We start from the raw sequence: 20,987 nt of genomic DNA on the forward strand, positions 1-20,987 counted from the left end.
GCGCCTGCAATCGGGGAGAGCGGGGCGCGGGTTAGGGCGGCGCGGGGCTGAGCCGCGGCGGGGACGCGGGACGTTCTATGCAAATGACGAAGGGGGAGGGCCGGGCCCCGGGAGGCCGCGCGCGGCGGGCGTCACCTCCCGCCCCGCACCGACCGGGATTCGCCCGGAGTCTGGCTCGAATTAGGTGCCGCCGGAGCGCGGCCGAGGGCGTGTCCAGCCAGCGCGGCCCGGCCGCCGCTTTGTGCCTCTCGGGCTGCGACCCGCACTGCGGGCAGGAAGGGAAGGGGTTGGCAGGACCGGAGACGCCGAGGGACCCGGCCGAGAGGGGCAGAGCGGGGCGGGGACAGCGAGAGGGAGAGACGCCCGGAGACCGAGCCTGAACGACACTGCGCCGGGAGAAGCCAGGACAGACACACGGAGATGGGGAGGGACCGAGATGAGGGCGAAGGGGGTCGGGGCGGAGGCCGGGGGCGGGGCGGGGGGGCGGGGGGGAGGGGGGTAAAGATTAGGAGCCCAAAACTGGTTTATCTCCGCAAAAGTAGTTATTACATTATGACTCCTTTCCCACTGTGCCTGGGGATACCATTGTGATAACCATCGTTCACCTAACAGGATCGCATTTGCTCCTCCCGGCAACCCTGTGCGATAGGTACTGTCACTGCCCCCATCGCACAGATGAGAAGACCAAGGCTCGGAGATAGGCAATGGGGCTGCTCAGCCCAGAGCGCGCATGTCCACATCCCATGTTCTTCTCCCACGTCTACTCGGATGCCCGGTGAGATGACGGACTATACAGCGGTTCTCAACCTGTGAGTCGCGACCCTTTTGGGGGGGTCGAACGACCCTTTCACAGGGGTCGCCTAAGACCATCGGAAAACACATGTACAATTACATATTGTTTTTGTGATTAATCACTATGCTTTAATTATGTTCAATTTGTAACAATGAAAATACATCCTGCATATCAGATATTTACATTACGATTCATAACAGTAGCAACATTACAGTTATGAAGTAGCCACGAAAATAATGTTATGGTTGGAGGTCACCACAACATGAGGAACTGTATTAAAGGGTCGCGGCATCAGGAAGGTTGAGAACCACTGGACTATGAGAAGACAAGGACATGCAGGCTTGCTCTGGGCATCCGTTTCTCGGTCTGAGAAGGGGAGGGTGATACATGGGATGGCAAAGGTCTTTGTACAGGGAGGGCTGTTCAGGATGCCGGTTTCCCCAGTCCCTCTCCTGTCGTTCCCCTTCGGAGGGAGGGTCCGGTGGTGCCCAGGCCAGAGCCCAGGCTGGACAGCCTGTGGGCTAAGCAGGCAAGCGCACCGGGCCGGAGCAATGCCGCCTCCCGCCGCCAGGCGGCGTCCTGGGGCCGCGGAGCAGACGCTACCCCTGCCGCCTCCAAGACGCAGAACCGCTTTCTTCGGCTATTTTTTTTTTTTCTCTTTTCTCTCTTCCTTCCCTCCCCCCCTTTCATTCTTGCCTCATTAACTACCTTCCCAGCTTCCTCCAAATTTACCAACACCTGGCGCTCGCCTGGACACATTCACAGCCCCAGCCCCTTCCCCCTGGGGAGGCGCAGAGACAAAGGGATTCCTTTTTAAAGGGTCTGGGGAGTTGGAAAAAGTGGGCGCCCGCCTTAGTGGGGGAGCTCGAGCGGGAAGGGAGCGCTCTCATTAGCTGTGTGCGTTTGGACAAGCCCTCCGTCGCCCCAGCCTCAGTCTCCCTCTCTATCAACACAAGCGACTGGACTCCGAGGCGCATCTCCTGGGGTCTTCCCAGCCTCCCAGCAGTCTGGGGGTGTCTGAGCTCCCCTCTGCCTCGGTTTCCTCTCTTCGGTATACCTGTGTAGTATGTGCATGTGCGTGTGTGCCTTAAACACACGCAGATCTGAAACACCCCTGTTTTCTGGAGCCTTCCGCTGTATTCCAGAGGAAGACAGGGAGAGAACCCGGAATGAAAGGCATTTTCCCCTTCGCAGTGTCCCGCCAGGCGCCTGACGCGGAGGTGCTGACTACAAACAAGCGAGCCCAGGCTGGGGGTCTCAGCGGGGCTCTCCGTGTAACTGAGCTCGCTCCTCCCTCCCAGCCTGTATCCAATCCCTTTGTCTCCCTGGCCTTGAAAGTTTACCACACTCCTGAGAATGAGAGAAATATCGCTGGATATGGGGGGAAGGGAGATCAAACCTCCAGCCACCGTCTCTCTTCGCCCTCACCCTCCCCAAAGTGTGGGCTACGCTCCCCCACCCCACCCCCAGGCGCCCCGCATTCCAGGGTGGGAAGGAGAGAGGGGCTGCACGCGAAGGGGGAGAGCGAAGACTCACAGTGGGGTATACGTGTTCAGCCCTACTTGCCAGGGAGAGGAGGGGCCGCCCGGTCACCCTGCTCACCGGGACCCAGGCCTCCAGCTCCTCCGCTCCTTCCGAGCTGTCCCGATGGTCCCGGTCCCCTCTCTCCGCTGCCCCAGCACTTCGCTGCGGAGGTCGTGCCTGGCCAGGGCCCCTGGGTGCTGACGGATTATGCCTGTCCGGTATTCATGCGTCCAGGACAGCCGCTCGGGCCGCTGGGTCACCCTCAGCCTGTGCCCCGCGGGTCAGGGCGAACTCGCCTCCCCAGCCCCGGCCGCCAGGGGGCGCTACGTTGGGGCTCGAGGTAGGACAGGCGGCTGACTCTAGTGCTCTGGGACTTTGGGCAAGTCCCCTCCTCTTCCTGGGTCCCAGTGCCCCAGCCTGGGGGTGGGATGGTGTTTGGGTAAGTTCCCTCTCAGTTCTAGTCGTCCCATAAGACATCCACTTGCCGCGGGCACCCCCCCCACTGCCCGGCCCGGCCCGACCCGACCCGACCCTTTGCTTTGGGCCTGGCGCCGAGCCTCCCCTGGGGCCGGGCGCGTAGTGGGCCCAGGTCTAAGCTGTGCCTTTGGAGAGATAAGCGGTCCCTTCCTCCTCCCACGGAGAATAAAGTCCACGGTACCCGCTGGCCGCGGGCGAGAGACGTGGCGGCCGGCTGTGCGCGCCAGGGCACCGCGAGCGCAGTGGCTGCAGCCCGGCTCCACAGGTGGCCAGAAGCCTGGGCTCCGGAGGTCCCTGGCAACCCGCTTCTAGGGCGGCAGCCCCTCCGAGCCAAGCCGGCGGGGACGTGCCGAGTCTCTCCTGCCGGGATGAGCCCGCGCTGGGTCGAGAACCGGCACCGCGCGCGGGGCGGGGGACAGGGTGTCCACGCAGCGCGTTAGGGGGGCGCCCGCCGGACCCGAGCCTCAGGCTGTGCAGCTCGAGGAGCCGACCCCGCGAGCCGGTGGCACGGAGCGACCGCTTCAAGGTTTTACCTGCGATGCGGAGCGAGGCCGGGCCGCACCCCGGCTCGGACCCGAGCCGCTGGAGGACTGAGAGGTGGGTCTGCTGCGCTGCGGACGGCGCTCCGGGCTGCCCGCGAGGCGAGTTATGTTGGAAGTGGGAAGGGTGGGGTAGAGGCACTCGGGGGGCGACCGACTACCCCTCCGAGCCGACCCTGAGCGCCCACGGACGGTGAGGGGATGAAAGCACCGCAGCCCCCAGAGGTGGGAGATGTGGGGCTCCTGCGAGAGCTCAGCCAGATGTTCGGGCGGCTCCAGATGTGCCTCAGCCCGGACAGGACTCTCCTCCCCACCCCCAGCCTGGAGCGCAGGTCTGTAAACAAACTCCCGCCGCTTCTGGGACCGGGTCTCGAGCGGGGCGTTCACCCGCACCCCCCAATTTGGTGAGAGCTGTCGTGGTCCTCTGCCTTCTGCCACCCTCTCCCGCCCTGCCACACACCCTCTGCCGCAAGGTCCAAGTCCCCCACCCCCGGATGGCTCGGGCATGACCTCATCCGCGGGCTGACTGGGAAGGAGGGGTCCGGGGGGGGCAGGGCCGGGAAGGCTCGCGCGGGCCGCGGGGACCGCACAGGCCACCTCCATCCCTCACCCGCGGACCGCCCGAGCCCCTGGCCCCGGGCTGCGCTCCGTAGGGGCAATGCCGCGGAGGGGACGTGTGGAGGGGGCTTGGTTTGCTCTCCCGGGAGGGGCTGCCCAGCGGGGTCGCGCCGTCCCCTCCGGACTCGGCCGCCCCGGACCCCAGCAGATCCCGGCTGAGCACCCTCCGCTGCCCGCAGTCACTGCTCACCTCCTGGGGCGCTCGCTCCCTGGCTGGCCGCGCCCCGAGTGGCCGGCTGCTCGGGCTGGCGGAGGAGCGGCGAGCGCGGCCCCCAGCGCTGTTCGGGCTGGGCAGGCGGCGAGGGCGCCCTCTTGGCCAAGCCGCGGGAGAGGGGCGCTTGCCGGGATCCTGGCCAGCGGCGGCCGGCTCGGGTCCCGCGGGGACTCTGCTGCGGATTCGGGCTGCTCTGCGCTCTTCTCCTCTCCCAGGGCCTGCGCCCGCCCGCGCGCCCCTCTCGCGTCCTGGCGGGGCACGGTCTCCGGCGCGGGCCGCCCAGGCGGCTTTATAAGGCGCGGGCAGCCGCTTTGATCCGCCCACGTCAGCGCGCCGAAACCCCACCGGGTGGCTCCCGCCGCGCGCGGGGGCCGGGGGCGGGGTCCCTGCAGATGCCGCGGACCCGCGGCGCCAGCGGAGCAGAGGGCTCCGCAGCCTGTTCAGCTGCAAAGAGAGAGGGGACTTACTAACCGTAGCTGGCGTTATCCAAGCGTGCCTGCTGCGAGCCTACTGCGTGCCTGCGGCGCGGCGCGCGAGGCCAGGTAAGGCAGGTTTCTAAACCTCCCAGCAAGTCCAACAAAGAGCCCCAACACACCTAGTGTAACAGAGGAGGAAGCCACCGCTCAGAGGGAAGTCCCATTTCTGTCTCGTCTGGAGCCCGGGCGGGCATCACTGGGTGTGCAGCTCGGGTGCCGGGCATCTGACAGCTGCGCTGGCGGACCAGTCCGTCCTTCCTGGGGCCATTTCCCAAGGCCTCTGGTTCCAGTTCTGGAAAAAGGATCGCCATCCTGAGCTCTGCGGAGAAAGGAGGCACAAGGACTCTGAGCTGGGAAGTGCGCTGTAAACCTTAGGCGCCAAGGCGGCAGGCATCTATCTGAGCGTCTGGGATGACGTGTGGGAAGCCTTTGGCCACCTTGACCCGGTCCCCAGGGGGTCACCGGCGGAGGACTGGGTTTCAGAAGCCAAAGGGGACCACATTGGTGCCCCTGGGCCTGGGGCTGGCGCTGTGTTTCTGGTTGGGTGACTGCCCATCTTCCTAATCCCCCACCTTGGCCTTCCTGGCCGAGGATGCAGGCTCCTCCCCATTTTGCTGGGTCAGGTGCTGAGGTTTCCATAGCTTCCATCTCCCCCCCCCCCCCCCCAGCCCCAGGGTTCTCAGTCCCAAGGAAGATCTAGTTCATTCGCTGAAGATGAAACATACACTTAATGGGAAGGGGCTTGTCTCAGGTCCTCCAAGCCTCCTGGTATTCTCTTCCCCATTCTTTGCAGCTGCCCGTGAAGTGTCACCCATAGGCTGCCCAAACCAGGTACCGTTCACATACAACAAACACGTCTGTGTCCACAGAGCCCACTTCAGGCTCTCAGCCATACAAGTACCCTCCGCAGATGGATAGCCAGTCCATCTTGCACACAGGGCTGGGACACATCACCCCTCCACTTGTCACAAACAGGAGGTACTTGCGTACACCATATGCCCACACACTCTCAATAGCACATAGGAATGAAATGGCCACCCACATCTTCGAGATGTGGCAAATACGACTGCCCCCAACCAGTTCATGCACAAGCACATGTGTGCTTCCCTGCACACACAGCTTCCAAGCGGGCAACACCAAATGCACATACTAGTCACATGAATGTCCTTGTGACCACACGCAATCTGGTGTAAGAGCATCCAGGAGCCCCATCTCTCCTCCCAGGGCACTGGGGCCAATAAAGGCGGTGGGAAGTCAATAGTTATAAAAGCTTCTGGAAAGCAGTGGGGCTTTGGATAAGGCATCTAAGAAGGGGTGGGTGAGATAAGGTTGCTGCACCCAAGAGGCTGGGGACCAAGGCCTCTAGGGGTCAAGAGTGTCCTTAGCTCTTCTACCCCAAGACACTCTGCACCTCACAACCAGAGACATCCTAGGAGGCCTCTGTCCAATCGGGACGCACCTTCCTCTCGGTCTAGCAGTCTGCTCACTTGAGAAGCTAAGTCAGTTGCCTCCACACATTTACATAAGCCGTCCTTTGGCTCCCAGCTAGAGTAGGCACAGAAGGCAATTTGGAGTCACATAGACCTGGGTTCCAATACTGACTGCCCAACTTTATTTTTAGCTGTGCGATCTGGAGCACGTTGCTTAAACTCCCCGAAGCCTTAGTTTCCTCAGCCATAAAATGGGAATAATACAATCCCATCAGATCTTTTATGTCCTCCAAGATGGGGATTAGTATCCCCATTTCATAGATGTGAAAGCCGAGGCTCAAAAGGGAGGAGCTGGCCCTGGCTTGTGTGGCTCAGTTGGTTGGGTGTCCTCCCATGCACCTCCTCCGGTGCACCAAAAGGTTTCTCATTTGATTCCTGGTCAGATCAGGGCACATGCCCGGGTTTCAGGCTCAATCTCCTGTACGGGGCGTGCAGGAGGCAGCCAATCTCTGAAAATCAATAAAGCATCGGAGCTGATATTTAAACCCAGATCTTTCTGGCTGCGAGTGCATGTAGCTGGTGGCTCCCATTGCAACAGGAGCGGAGGATAGTGACTTTCGATTGTCTTGAGAGGGAAGCCAGGAGAAGATCCCAGGACTCCTGAAGTGTAGCCCTGACCCTTCCTGGGCTCCTCCCAGCTACTCTGCTCTGTCTCCAGAATCAAGAGCTAGGCATCAGCTAGGTCTGGAACAGCCCTGTCCGGGGTGGGGTCAGGGCATGAGGAAGTGATGGCAAAACCTTGGATTGAGAGTCAAGGGAGACCTGGGACAAGGGTCTGCCCCTCCTTGCACCCCAGGCTCTCCATTTGTGTAAGAGGGAGTACTTTACCACCTCAGACATCAGGTATTCCTCAAGACACATGTAAGAAGAATTTTTGTTCATCGTTAGAACCAGCTGGCCTTCCCCTTCCCTGTTCCTCCTCCTTCCTTTTGTCTGGGGCCTCCTTAAGGGCTACTGTGTGTCAAGCCTGTGCTGTCCACCTGGACTGCAAGCTTGCCCCAGAGGGAGGAGGCTCTGACCTGGGCAGGGTAGGCATGCTCTTGGATGCTACTGCTGTGGACATTAATATATTTTCCTTCTCCTCTGTGACCCTTGGTGATTCTGGTTATCTGATCGCCCAGATGTGCTGGGGCTTCTGTCAGCAGGCTTCTCAGCCCCTGCCCGACTGCCATTGGTCAAGGGCACACACCTTTATACCCCCAACCCTGCACATGGCCCATCCAGGGGGCACCCAGGCTGAAAGAGCATGGGGAGAAGGGAAGCCACAGTTTTCTTTACTGTGCAGACCTCCACTGACAACCTCCACCCACCTCAACTTCCCTCCCTTGGGGCCAAGACCTTGGTGGAGATGGGTAGGGGTGAGTCAGCCATCCTCAGAAGCCCTGGATGGGGGTGGGGAGTGGCAATCTGATGTATTCTTAGCCCCATCAGTAGTTTGCTGTGTAACAGCCGATCATTGTTCTGCCCTCTCTGAGCTGTAGTCACCCCATCTGTCAGTGAGGGGGTTAAACTAGATAACCCCAAGGACTTTTTGCTCCAGAATCCAGGTCTTGGGTCTCGACCCTTACCTGTGTCATAGGATGACACAAACATTGTGGACACAATGAGACTGCAGGGTGCTTTTTAGAAAAGCCTTCCTAGTTAGGCAGGTGAACTGGGGGTCTGGGCAGAGTAGCCCAGGGGTTGGGGTGCCCCATGAGGCCAGAGCTTCCAGACAAGGGAGTGGAGGATCAAATAGCAGCAGGCATGTCATTATAGCACCTGGGCCTGGGTCCCAGATTCTCCTCCTTCACTTACCCACTGTAAGCCCGGGCAAGCCACCCAGCTTCTGCGATCCTTGGTTTCATCATCTGTACAGTGGGCAAACCACTACGCCATTCCCTCCCAAAGTTTCTGGAAGATAACACTGAGGGAAAGAAATAACAGTGTTGACCAAGCACCTACTGTGTGCCAGGCAGTTTCTGTGCCTGTGGGTGCGACAGGCCTGGTTCTGCAGATGAGCACATGGAGCCCAGGCCTGTCCGGTAATTTCTGCAAGATCTCGTATCATAGTCAGTGAGCGCTAGAGCCTGGTTGCAAACCCAGTGCTGAGGGCTGAGGAGCCTCTGCCCACTGTGTTGTTCTCCTCCTCTGTTCCCTAGGATAAGCAATTGTTGTTTTACAGGATCAGGGAGCAGGCTAGAGGGCCAGGGCCAGCCCAGAGGGTTCTTTCCCGGGTGCACATAACAAAGGCCACCTATCATGTCTACTGAGGGCGTCGTTTCTGAAAGACTGCTCTCAACTCTCAGTTGTTTAATTGTGGTGGTAGCTGCTCAGGAGACAATGTTTGTGTGTCTCAGCCTCTTCCAATTCCAAGAGAGAAACTCAACATCAAGTAGCTTACACATAAGAGAACTGATTGGCTTATGCAGCTGGGGGAGAAATTAGGGTGGCTGGTGACTGGAATGGAGAGTAGTACTCACTAGGGCTTGGGGCTGGTGTGGGGCTCCGGTGGCCCCCCAGAAGGGCTGTCTGAAACTCATTTCTGTTTCTTGCTGCTCTCTTTGAGCTGATGTGGGCCTCATTCCTTCCCCCTGGTATGGAGCCATCAACAGCCTCAGTTCAGAATTCCAGGAAAATGAGAACTTCTGTCTCCTTGGGTTTCCGTATCTGTCCCAGGGAAGGCAGCTGATTGGCCTGCTTGAGTCACATGCCCTTCCGTTGATTGGCAGCAGTTATTGTCATGGGGAGGGAGCACTGGGAATGGCCAGGGGGCAGTGCCTGGAAGAGATGAATGGGAAGTAGTGGGCCAATGGGACTCAAGTCTAGGTTGGCAGTTCCTTTTACAGTTGGGCTTACATGTCTCTGATATAATACAGTCAATGTTTCTACACCTGGGTCTCGCCCTGCACACACACACACACACACACACACACACACACAGGGGCAGAGAGCCCACCATACCTAGTGCCTCTTTGCACAGAGAGAAAAGCTGAGGTTGAGAGAAGAGACCAATTTGTCACTGGTCTGAACTCTTTCTGGGGAAGGCCAGTGAGGTAGCTATTTAATGACACCAATTCCTTGCAGCCCAGGACACACACACCCTTTAAAATGTGACTCCATTCAGAGAAGAAGTCTGTTTCCCCACCCTTTATCTGGGCTGGCCTCATGACTTGCTGGGACCAATGCATGTGACAGGAATGAAGCTGTACATGTCCTGAAGCCCAGGCCTCAGGGGCCTTGCAGCTCTGCTCTCACCCCCTTGGAGCCCAGCCCAGCCTCAGGTCAGAGCCCAGGCTGGACTACTAAATAGTCAGAGGCCCGTGCGGAGCGAGGCCCTGAGGCCAAATCGAGAGAGGCCCAGCTGGCCCACCCGTCCCAGCAGAACCCAGGCCTGGCTGACCCACCAGTCACATGCAGCCATGTGAGCAAGCCCAGTGAGATCAGCAGATCTGCCCCGTCAGCCACTATATTTTGACATGATTTGTTCCATAGCCAGAGATACCTGAATAGGCCAGGCTTAAATAGCAAGAAAGCTAAAAATATGCATTTGCTTAAGATCATTTTAGAATTTCAAAGTCTGGCCACTCACCCTGTCATATCCCTGACGTTCTGGCCATCAGAGCCCCAATAAATGTCTCCATTGCTCTGGGAACAGCATGCAGTCAGTGATTGGGTTTGTCTCACCTACACTGCATCCCTGCTGCCCCATCAGGGCCAGAGAACAGCGGTTGCTCCAAAATTGCCAAATGAATGAGTGAATGTCTCACCTAGCCTCTGCTTGCATACCCCCAGGGAAGGGAGCTCACTCCAAAGCAGCACCAAGCCCTCCACTCACCCTTCCCTGAAACCAAACTCGTCCCTCTTGTCTTTGCTTAAGCTGTTCCTGGTGCTGGGAGTGGCCTTCCCCACCCCCAGCCACCTGACAACTCCTCCCCCAGCCTCTTCCATTAGGAGGTGGCTCTTCTTGGGGGAAGGTTCTCCGCCAGCTAGAGCAGAGATCCATGCCTCCCCTGCGACCCTGGCTCTCTTCCTGGGTCCTGTGACAGCCTTGGGTATATCACAATGGTTCCTGACATCTGCAAAGCAGCACCACCTCCCTTAATAGCACATCCATGTACATAGATTGCCAGCCACAAGCATAATCTTAAGGGAAGTGTTCCATCAGGGCCTGAAAGGAGCATGGGTTCCAGGATCAACCCCACCTCTCTATGGCCTTGGGAAAGACTTCCTGTCTCTGAGCCTCAGCCTTCTCATCTGGAAAATAGGAGGAGTGAAATGTACCACCTCGGGTTGCTGTGGGGCTTAAAGAGATGATATATGTAAAATGTTCTGCATGTAATCAGCCCTTGATAAAGGTTAGTTCCTCTTCTGCGGGGACATAAACAGTTCCAGATGGCGAGGTCATTTGCACTTAGCATTCATGTCTATATAAATAATGTGCAGGTGGGGGAGGAGTTGTCAGGTGGCTGGGGATGAGGGAGGCTACTCCCAGCAGCAGAAATAGCTGAAGCAAAGACAAGAGGGACAAGTTTGGTTTCAGGGAAGGGTAAGTGGAGGGTTTGGAGCTGCTGGCATCAAGAGCGACAGGAGGGAACAAGACTGGGGAGGAGGACAGGCCCACGCCTGGGAGGGATCTGAATACTGGGCTAAGGAGCAGGGGCTTTACCAAGGGGGGCAGGGAGGCGGTCTGACTGATGCCAAAAGGGTGAGGTCAGGTGTGGGACTGCAGTCTGGGCAGATTTGGGGGTAGATTGGGAAGGGAGGGGAGAGAGAAGGGAAGTTGGGGTGGGAGCTGGAATGGCTTAGGCCAGTGTGGGGAGGGGGAGCCTGGCCACTCAGTGTGGGTACAGCCCTCACGGGAAGCAGGGCCCCTGGGCCTCTGGCCTGGTACCTCCACTCTGCATCTTTGGTCCAGGCCCTGTGTGAAGAGCACCTTTTCTGCCTGTTCAGTCTAAGAACAGGCTGTGAGGAGGCCAGATCTGCAGTCAGAATGGGGACTAACCTTACCCATTTATCAGTTGAAGACACCAAAAAGTCCCTTTCCAGGTCTGCTTGCTCATTTTAGGAACCATCCTGGCCCCTGAGCTGAGCTCTAAGCTCTAAGCTCTGCCACAGTTACAGGCTCCTTTGAGACATGCAGCTGCCTTGGGAGGGAGCGAGGCTGGGCAGGGATGATTAGTCCTATTTTTAAGATGGGGAAACCTAGGCCCAGAGAGGGGAAGTGACGTACCCAAGACCACACAGCAGATGTGTGGCACAGCTGGGCTGGAACCCAGACCTCCTGCCTCCTGCTCACATCCTCGCCTCTTTCCACAGCACCGAGGGACTGGGCAAGTCGATCTCTGGGTGAAGAGTGAGGGGAGCCAGAGAGAGGTTGACAGGCATCAGCAGACAACACTTAACCCAAACTGACAATTTAATTGTGAAAATGTGGACAAGGTACAGTTATGTGTAAGGAAATCCAGACGGTCTGGACCCCTGGGGAGCCTCGACCAGCACCCCGGTTGCCGGGGAAACAGAGAGGGTTGGGGATGATGTCAGTGGACTCTGAGGCGGAGGTATGGGGGATGGGCTACCAGCCACCTTGTTGGGACCAGATGGGCTGTGTGGGCCTGGCTACGGGCTATCATCCTTGTGGTTAACTCCTTCCCTTACTCATGGGCAAAGGGAAGCTCCAGAGCTGGGTGGTGCCTTGTCCAAAGTCACACTGGGGATCAGTGACTGAGCTTTCCTCATGCAGATGACCGCCCATGTCTATGCACCCAGCAGGCTGCAGACACCTGAGCACAGGGCCAGGTCAGGGTCGTCTGTGAGTCCTGTGCCCAGCACAGAGTCATACAAGGAGCAGAGCTCAACCCTGCAGCGAGGGCTGCTTGACCCTTTTATAAAATGGGGTGAGGCTGCTTTGGGAAGTGACGTTTCTTGAGTTCATAGAGCTTTAGAGGAGCACTGAGCAGTCATCACTGAACTCAGAAAGGGCAGGTCACCAGGCCAAAGTCACCAGCAGTTTGGGGTGTTGCTGGGCTGACCCTGAGTCATGCCCCACAGACATGACAACTTACACAATCCTCACCCAGGGAGGAGAGGCCCCTCTCACTGCACCCCCTCGGCTCTGGGCCAGGGATCTAGGCTTTGGGAAGCCCCCACTGTCTGAAGCATTTTCCCAGAATCCCTAGCTCCTGCTCTGAACATCAACCCACCCAAAGCACCAACAGCAATGACAATAACCACCCTTAGCACAGCCTCCACCGTGTACCAGGCTCTGGCCTAGCACGCTATGCTCCCGATCTCAAATATTGACAAGGCCATGAACTGGGAGTTACTGCTCTCACTCTGCCATCCAGAAGGCAGAGGCTTGGGGGGCGGTCCACCTGCACACAGCTAGAAAGTGAGAAGCTGGGACTCGCACCCCCGGTCACTCTGCATCTCTTCCCTGGCTCTTAGATCCTCCACAGCCCCTAGGGCAGTGGTTCTCAACCTCCCTAATGCCGCGACCCTTTAATACAGTTCCTCATGTTGTGGTGACCCCCAACCATAAAATTATTTTCGTTGCTACTTCATAACTGTAATGTTGCTACTGTTATGAATCGTAACGTAAATACCTGATATGCAGGATGTATTTTCATTGTTACAAATGGAACATAATTAAAGCATAGTGATTAATCACAAAAACAATATGTAATTGTATATGTGTTTTCCGATGGTCTTAGGCGACCCCTGTGAAAGGGTCGTTCGACCCCCAAAGGGGTGGCGACCCACAGGTTGAGAACCGCTGCCCTAGGAGATGGGGAGGCCGAGTTTGGCAAAAGCATTCTCCCCTTCTATCGCCCCCACTTTCTGAGGTTCTGTTGAGGCCGCGGCCACAGAGCCCAGCTGCTACTAGAAGGGCCCTCTGAGCCTCAGCTTCTTCCACTGTCATGTCTATGCCTCAGAGAAGGTGTAAGGCCCAAAATGAGAGAAAGGGAACAGGAGGTGTTCCAGGTCGGGTAAGGGACATAAGCAATGGCCCAGGGGCGAGGAAGTGCAGGGTGTGGTGTGGGGGACAAGGAGAAGTCTGTAGGCCGGGGGCGATGTTGAAAGGCTGCCTCACTCGTCCTTCAGTTGGTGAGATACACAAAAGACTCTGGTGCCTCCGTCGCAGCACAGCTCAGAAGATAAATCCCATGTCCCTGGGGGTCCCAGGGCAGAAAAGCCCAGCCATGACGTCCAGCCACAGGGCTAGCAGTGAGCAGGCTGCACACGGTCCTGACGCTGTTGGCTCCACTCAAGTCTGGGCGTGGTGGGCTGAGCCCAGAGAGCAAGGTGGTTGGGGTCCAGTGGGAGGGCTTTTGTTTCTTGCTTTGTGGTCAAGTGAGCAAAACATGCAGAAGGTCAGGGCGAAGAAAGTGCAAAAGGACGGGAGACAAAGCTACCATTCGCTGAGCAGCTACTTGATGAATTTCAGCTCAGCTCACAACCTCCCAGAGAAACAGGAGGAAGGCGGATCAGCCCATTTCATCGAACCCAAAATTAGCTCAGAGAAGAGGATCTATCTGCCGGTGATCACACAGCCAGCAGGTGACAGAGCTACAACTGGAACCCATTCCATCCGTCCTGCAGCACATGATTCCCTACAAATGCCAAGCCACCCTGGAGAGAGGAAAGCAAAAGAGAAGGAGGGCAAGACAGAGAGAAGCCCAGCAGAGGGAGGGAGTCACACAGGGAGGAAAATAACGAGGCAAAAATAAAAAGCAAGAGTGGAAAGAGCGTGAGGCCACAGCTGAGTCCTGGAGCCGGTCCTTAGGGAGTGGCCGAGGGTGGGGACGGCCGGGGACTGGCTCATCAGACCTGGAGCCAAGAACCATGCTTGGCCTGAGACCTAGTGGAAAAGCTCTCACCTCGAGATACTGAAGAGGGGGAAGCCAGCAAGGGGGCAGCAGGGTCTGCCTGGGAGGAGAGGAGCAGGCCTGTTGGCCAGGGGCTGCCACGCAAAGCTCTTCACACATCATCCAGCTCAGTAACCAGGGTGCTCGGCCAGGCTGGCAGGCCTTGCTCCTGGGCGTGCAGGGAGGGTGATGGTCAGGCCTTCCTGGAATACCAGCTCTCCTTGGAACAGACCCCCTAACGTGGCCTGTAAGTAGGGTGGCTGTATTGTTTGTTGTCCAAATTGGGACACTAGAGAGAGAGAGCAGGGACAACGGGCATGCGTGGTATGTACGGCCCCCAGCCTTGACGGCCTTGCATGGTCAGCCCGTCCTGTTTCTGCTGTGGCTGCCCCGTCGCTCTCTGTGCTTCACCCAAACTGGCCTCCTCTCAGATGGGTAGGGCCATCACCAACACCTCCCCACACCCCTTCCTTGTTCCTACTCACCCTCAAGCCTCGCCAGCGTTCTTCATTCTTGTTAAGCCGTTCATTACATTGTGTGCTTTTCCTCCTCTGCACGGATCACAATCACGATGATGAAAATGAACTCTTCATGGTGTGTTTGATTGCTCTGAAGTCTGTCTTTCTTCCTAAGGGGAGGGCTGGGTCTGACTCGCCCACTATTGTATCCTGAACACCCAGCCGAGGGCCCCTGTGCATACATGAATCCATCAACGCCAGGAGCCCCCTGCAGGGCCCCATAGTTGTGGGTCACCCTTGTATTTTGTTGTTGTTGTTGTTGTTCTTTCCTATACAAGGAATGGAAGGAGCTGGTCTTGAAGAAAATAACCTCGTGGGTACAGCGTGCACTTCTGATTTCTCCCACAGGCTCGGAGCTCCTGCAGGGAGAGGCCTTCCCTTCCGGTCTCTTCCCCAGGCTCTGTGCTAGTCAGCTTTGCTCACTGCTACAGCCCGCTCCTGGGACAGTCTCTGTGCTGGCGGTGGGCCTGCAGGAAGGCTCAAGTTGGACTTCCTGATGAGTGATCGCAACGTGAATATCATTGTGGTGGATCACAGAGTCTGAACTGGTAGGAGCCTGGGAGATCATGAGATAAAATATTAATGCTGAGTCCAGACCCTGGGTATTGTAGGCACAAAAAAATATTAGTGTTCCTTCTTTTAGAGGTAATCTTGTCCAACCAACCACTTTTTTAATAACATTGTTTAAGTGTACCATTCAGTGAATTTTAGTATTTCACAAAATTGTGCTGCCATCACTACTATCTATTTCCAGAACATTTCATCACCTCCAAAAGAAACCCCATACCCAATAGCAATCATGCCGCCTTTTCTCCTCTCAACTCCTAGCAACCACTGACTATTTGATTGATTGACTGATTTGAGAGAGAGAGAAACATTAATTTGTTGTTCCACTTATTTATGAATTCATTGGTTGCTTCTTGATGTGCCCCGACTGGAGATCAAACCCACAATCTTGGTGTATCAGGACAATGCTCTAACCAACTGATCTACCTGGCCAGGGCCGGCCATCTTGTTTTAAAGACAGGGAAACTGAGGCCCAGAGAAGACAATGCCTCATCTAATGCCACACTGTCAGTGAGGGCAGGGCCAGGACTTGAGCTCAGGCCTACGGACACCCACTCTTCTCAGTTGGGCAGCGAGTCTGAGCTCTCTCTCCGGCATCCCCAGGCTCTCTGGTGCCTGACACGAACAAGCTATTCAGCAAAGACCCGTTAAATGGAGTCTAACAGGTAAGACGAGGCTGTCCCATCTTAACTGTTCAGAGCCTCCCCTTGCCCAGACGGTGCTGAGGGGTTTTGAGGCACAGGAGACACACCTGAAAATCATTCCCGATGTATACCCCACTTCCTACCATAGCCAGTGTCCTTTCATAGCTGGGGATGCCTCTCACCTCCGTGAGCACCCCCCAAAGGCCTTCTTAGGGAGGCTTCAGAAAGAAGACAATGCTCTTTGTTTGGTGGGATCAGGAAGGTGTGGTGTATTATGAGCTTCTAACGCCAGGTGAACCCATTAAAACTGATCGCCACTGACAACAAATAATCAATTTGAACCACATTTTGATCGTAAAACGACCAGAATAGGCACCATCACACACTTCAAAGTCAGTTAAAGACACGTTAAAAGTTCTTGCCTGGGAAGTATTAACCCACCTGCCGTATTCACCAAACCTTGCATCTTCAGATTACCACTTGTTTCCGATCGATGGCACACGCATTTTCTGAGCAGAACTTCGAAACATATGAAGAAGTGGAAAATTGGGTCTCTGAATGGTTTGCCTCAAAACAAGAAAAGTTCTATTGGGACGGTATCCACAAATTACCTGAAAGATGGGGGAAATGTGTAGCGAGCTAGCAATGGACATTACTTTGAATAAAGCACTTTTGATGTTTCTGTTGAAATTATCGTGTTTCCTTCGATTACAAAATCCTCATTACTAACCGGTTAAAAAGTAATAATTAATCCACATTACTAACCGGTTAATAGTTAATCCGCATCATTAGCCAGTTAACAAGTGATCCGCATTACTAACTGGTTAATAATTAATTCGAATTATCCGTGTGGATTAATTATTAACCGGCTAGTAATGCAGATTAATTTTTAACCGGTTAGTAATGAGGAATAATGCTTCCCCCCTCTTCTCTCCCTTCCATTCTCTCTAAAAAAAAAAATCAATGCAAAAAATATCCTAGGGTGAAGATATTAAAAAAAAAAAAAAACAAGTGCGAACAGGCCCCTCCTGCTGGCACTCCGTCCTCCTTCCCGGCGGACTTTTCTTTCTTTCTTTCTTTCTTTCTTTCTTTCTTTCTTTCTTTCTTTCTTTTTAAACACATAACATTTTTTCAAAAATATATTTTATTGATTTTTTTACAGAGAGGAAGGGAGAGGGATAGAGGGTTAGAAACATTGATCAGCTGCCTCTTGCATACCCCTAACTGGGGATGTGCCCACAACCAAGGTACATGCCCTTGACTGGAATCGAACCCGGGACCCTTCAGTCCGCAGGCTGACGCTCTATCCACTGAGCCAAACCGGTCAGGGCCCAGTGGACTTTTCCTCCATACACTTACCATCATCCACTGAATATTCTGTATCCTTCGCTTCATTGGTTACTGTCTCCCCGACTAGTAGAATGTTAGCTCCTCAAGGGCAAGGAGTTCTGTCTGCTTTGGTTGAGTGAATGCATGACTGAATGAATGGGTAGCTATTACTGCATTTCATTCTAATCAGCAATAGTCAGGGAAGGAGTTTTTATGCCTGTGTCATACACATGTCTTAGTCCACTCAGGCTGCTATGACAAAATACCATAGACTGGATGGCACTTATTTCTCACAGTTCTGAAGGCTGAGAAGTCCAAGATCAAGGTGCTGGCAGGTCAGTTCTTGGTGAGAGCCCTTTACCCAGCTTGCAGACGCTGTCATCTCACTGTGTGCTCTCATGACCTCTTTGTGTGCTCCCAGAGAGAGGCAGATTACTACACTGATCTCATTGTGGCGGCCCCACCCTCACGACCCACCTAAGCCTAATACCCCCAAATGCCACCACCATGGAAAGTAGGGTTTCAACATATAAATTTTGGGGGGACACAACAGATGGTAAGCGGGGTCCAGAGAGGTCATCTGGGAACCGGAAGAAGGTCACTTTTGCCACCTCAAACCCCCCACCCACCCCCGGACCTGCCAGGGGAGCCTGGAGTAGATCGAGATGGGCATGACGAAGTGGGGGCCAGGCGGCCCCGGGTTTGCCATTGTTTTTAGGAGCCCAGAAAGCAGAGTCCGCCTGTGAGCCCAGCCTCTACTCCTTCCTGCAGTAATTCAGCAGTTTCCACATTTCATGCCCAGGGTCCGCACACTTGCCAGGGCTAGGGGAGCCCCTGGGCAGGCAGTGGCTCCGTCAACAAGTCTGGGCCCGACCCCGAGTCGGGATGGCGCCAGGCACTGGGCAGGCAGGGAGCACCCGCAGGTAATAGCCTGTAGAATGCCCCGCTCTGTCATCCAGAGGCTTAAAGGTCCACCTCCCGTGGGACCCACGGCAGCCCTGGGACACACAACGGGCCAGGTCCCTCACCTGTGTCTTCCCATGGTGGACAGTGTTCAGAGTGGTGTGGCGCCTTCCCAGGGTCACCCAGGCAGGGAGTGGTCTGCAGGAGCTTGCACCCTACCCTCTGATTCTAAGTTCTATGGCCCACTGAAGGGGAGAAGGCATTGTCCTGGCCCAAGAGAAGCCACCAGACTGACGCAGGCTGTGGGGAAACCACCGGGTCAAGTCCAAGTCCTCATTTCACAGCGGAAGAAACTGCGAGGGAGGGACTGGCCTAAGGTCACACAGTCGATCCGCAGGCCAGATGGGGCTGGCTGTGGGCTCCAGACTCCTGGCCAGTAGACTTTCCTACCATATCCTGCATTTAAACAGCTTCTTTTGAGCGGAAGCCCCCCTGTTCCTCAAGAGAAGCCAGGCCTTTCCAGAATCCGGTCTGAGGCTGCCTTCCAGGATCTGCTGTCAAGGCTTATTCCTCAGGGAACAGCTGTTGGCAACAGGAGGGAAGGTATTGATTATGGCTGGGGCCCCGGGGAAGAATGGGGTGGGGAAGGGCAGTGGAAGTTTCTCTGAGAAACAAAACCAAGGGATATTTATTTTTGCTTTAGCGTCTATTTTCTAGTTATTTCGCAGTTATGTAGTGCATTTTTCATATTTGAAAGTGATAAACTATTTAATTGGGACTTGTCTGGGAATCCAGGTTGTCTCGGTCCTCACTGGCTGTTTGAACGTGGTCGAACCCTCATCCGTCTCTGGGCCCTACTTAGAAATGCCATTGATAGGGTTGCCCTATGAGAAGTGCATGAATCGAAAGGCTCCCTGGCTCAGGACACAGCTCTCCAGCCTGGTTGTCAGAGACTTTAACCATCCAAAAAAAGACGCTACAACCCAGGAGTGAGGCGTCCAGAGAAAAGCCAAGGTTCAGAGAAGCCTACTTTGGCCGTGTGCATGCCCAACACTGTCCAGAACAGCGGTCGCCAACCGGTGGTCCGCAGAACACTGGTGGTCCGTGAGGTCTGAAAGGTTGGCGACCGCTGGTCCAGAGGTAAGAATTGTTGCCTGAGGGACATGCCCATCCCTGTCCCCACAGAGGGCCTCTCTGCTCAGAGTGGAGATGGTTAATCGGACTTCACAAAGGTCTGCGGAAACCACCCTCTGCACTAGCCCTCCTCACCTCTTTGCTCAGATTCCAGGCCCACCAGGCAACAGCTTCTCAGACCCCGGCTCCCTGGAGAGAAGGGGGAGGGGGGTGGGGGAACAAGAGCACTTCTGTCAGTGGAAAGGGAGATTGTCTGGTGTTGGTTGCTGGGAGGAGCATCGATCATGAGTGACATGATTAAGGCCAGCCTGTCTGACCCCTGTGGGTGTCTTGAGCAAGGCCAATGTCAGAGCCAGCCAGGTGAGGGCCGTACTGCAGGCTGGTCAATCACCCAGGCCCTGCCACCCAGTGAAATACGAGTAGAGTGTTTAGAACAGAGCCTGCCATAGAATAAGGAGTCAATAAAAATTGCTAAGTGCAAGTTAGCTGTGGCCTATCTGGACAGCAGGGTGAGTGGTGGGTCCAGAAAGGGAAGAGCACCTTGATCCCAGCCATCGGCACAGCCGGAGCCCCGTCTCTGGGAGGGACACTGTCTCTGCCGCCTATGGTCACCGGGAGGGCACCTTGCTGACTGTTCTGAAATTTGGTATCACTTTCCTGTCGCCGCCTCTCAGCTCTCCGCTGATGTCCAGGCGTGAAAGGGGATCAGGGCTCTCCATCCCCGAGTTATCTCCCACCACCCATCACTCACCTCCGCCCAGCAGTGGGCTGAACCTCAGAGGCAGGGAATTCCAGGTCAGGTGGGGCCCTACCACTGTAGGTCAGGGCTAGGTGGTCCTCAGGGTGTGCTTTTCTTGCTCTTCCTCCAAAATGCACACAGGGAGACTGAGGCCCAAAGAGGGAAAGAGACCCCCTCCCATCCTCCAGCTCCAGCTGCAGTTTGCACAGCCAGGGAGCCACGGCTGGGCTGGAGCTGGCCAGGCCCCATGCTTTCCCCACTCCTCCTCTGCTCTCCCGGGGTCCCTAGAGGCTGCTCCGGAGACTGTGCTCCCCCACTTTTGTGGCCACACCTCACCTGGTCTTTGTTTGCTCCATCCTCTGTGGCTCTGCCTGGGATAATTCTCAACAAGCAGGGTCAGCCCCCGGGGAGCAGGCAGCTAACACGCTTCAGATGTCCAGGCCGAACTACCTCGAGGCAGGCGGATGCTCAGATGCTCATGCCGATTGCTAACGCCTGGCCAGTGGTGATGGCACAGAGAGGACACTTTCTCTTCCCTTCACAGGTGGCTAACTCCTGACGTGGATGCAGCAAGTTCCAGTGTCTCATCCCAGAAACGCTGGTCAGGGAGACTACTTCAAGGAAATCTGAAAAAAAAAAAAAGCAGAAGACAAATGCATTTTGATCGTTTGGGAACTTATTTCTTCTTTCAAAACTTTTCTGGGTCCAGAGCTGGTCTTTCCTCGAAGTCTCAGCAGGGAGGGGGGAAAGAGAGGGTGAAGCCGCTTGTTGATGGCTAGCTCTGTGCTTGCTCTGGGCTGGGCACAAATGTCATCTTCCCCAACCTTCACGAGGACCCTGCAAGGTTAAGGCTGTCATCACCCACTTTACAGATAAGGAAAAGAAGGTTCAGAGAGGTGAGGTGACTTGTCCAAGGTCACACAGCCCCTGAGTGGCCAAACGAGGGGTCCAGCTCACCCCTGTCAGCGCCTGTGTCTACCCTACAGCAAACTGAGGTGTTTCCAGAAGGTCAGATGGCTTATTGTGGTCTCAAAGTTACATGAATGGTGAGGACCTGTGGGCTGCTCTGGGGTTTCAGACACTGAGGCTGCCTTTGCAGCTGACTCACTCCTCAATCTTGATAAGGTAACAGATTTCACATTTACAAAATGGGAATTGTCATCTCAAATTCAGGT

The sequence above is a fragment of the Myotis nattereri genome (genome assembly GCF_964212035.1).
Source record: "Myotis nattereri genome assembly, chromosome: 9".
Taxonomy (NCBI): domain Eukaryota; kingdom Metazoa; phylum Chordata; class Mammalia; order Chiroptera; family Vespertilionidae; genus Myotis; species Myotis nattereri.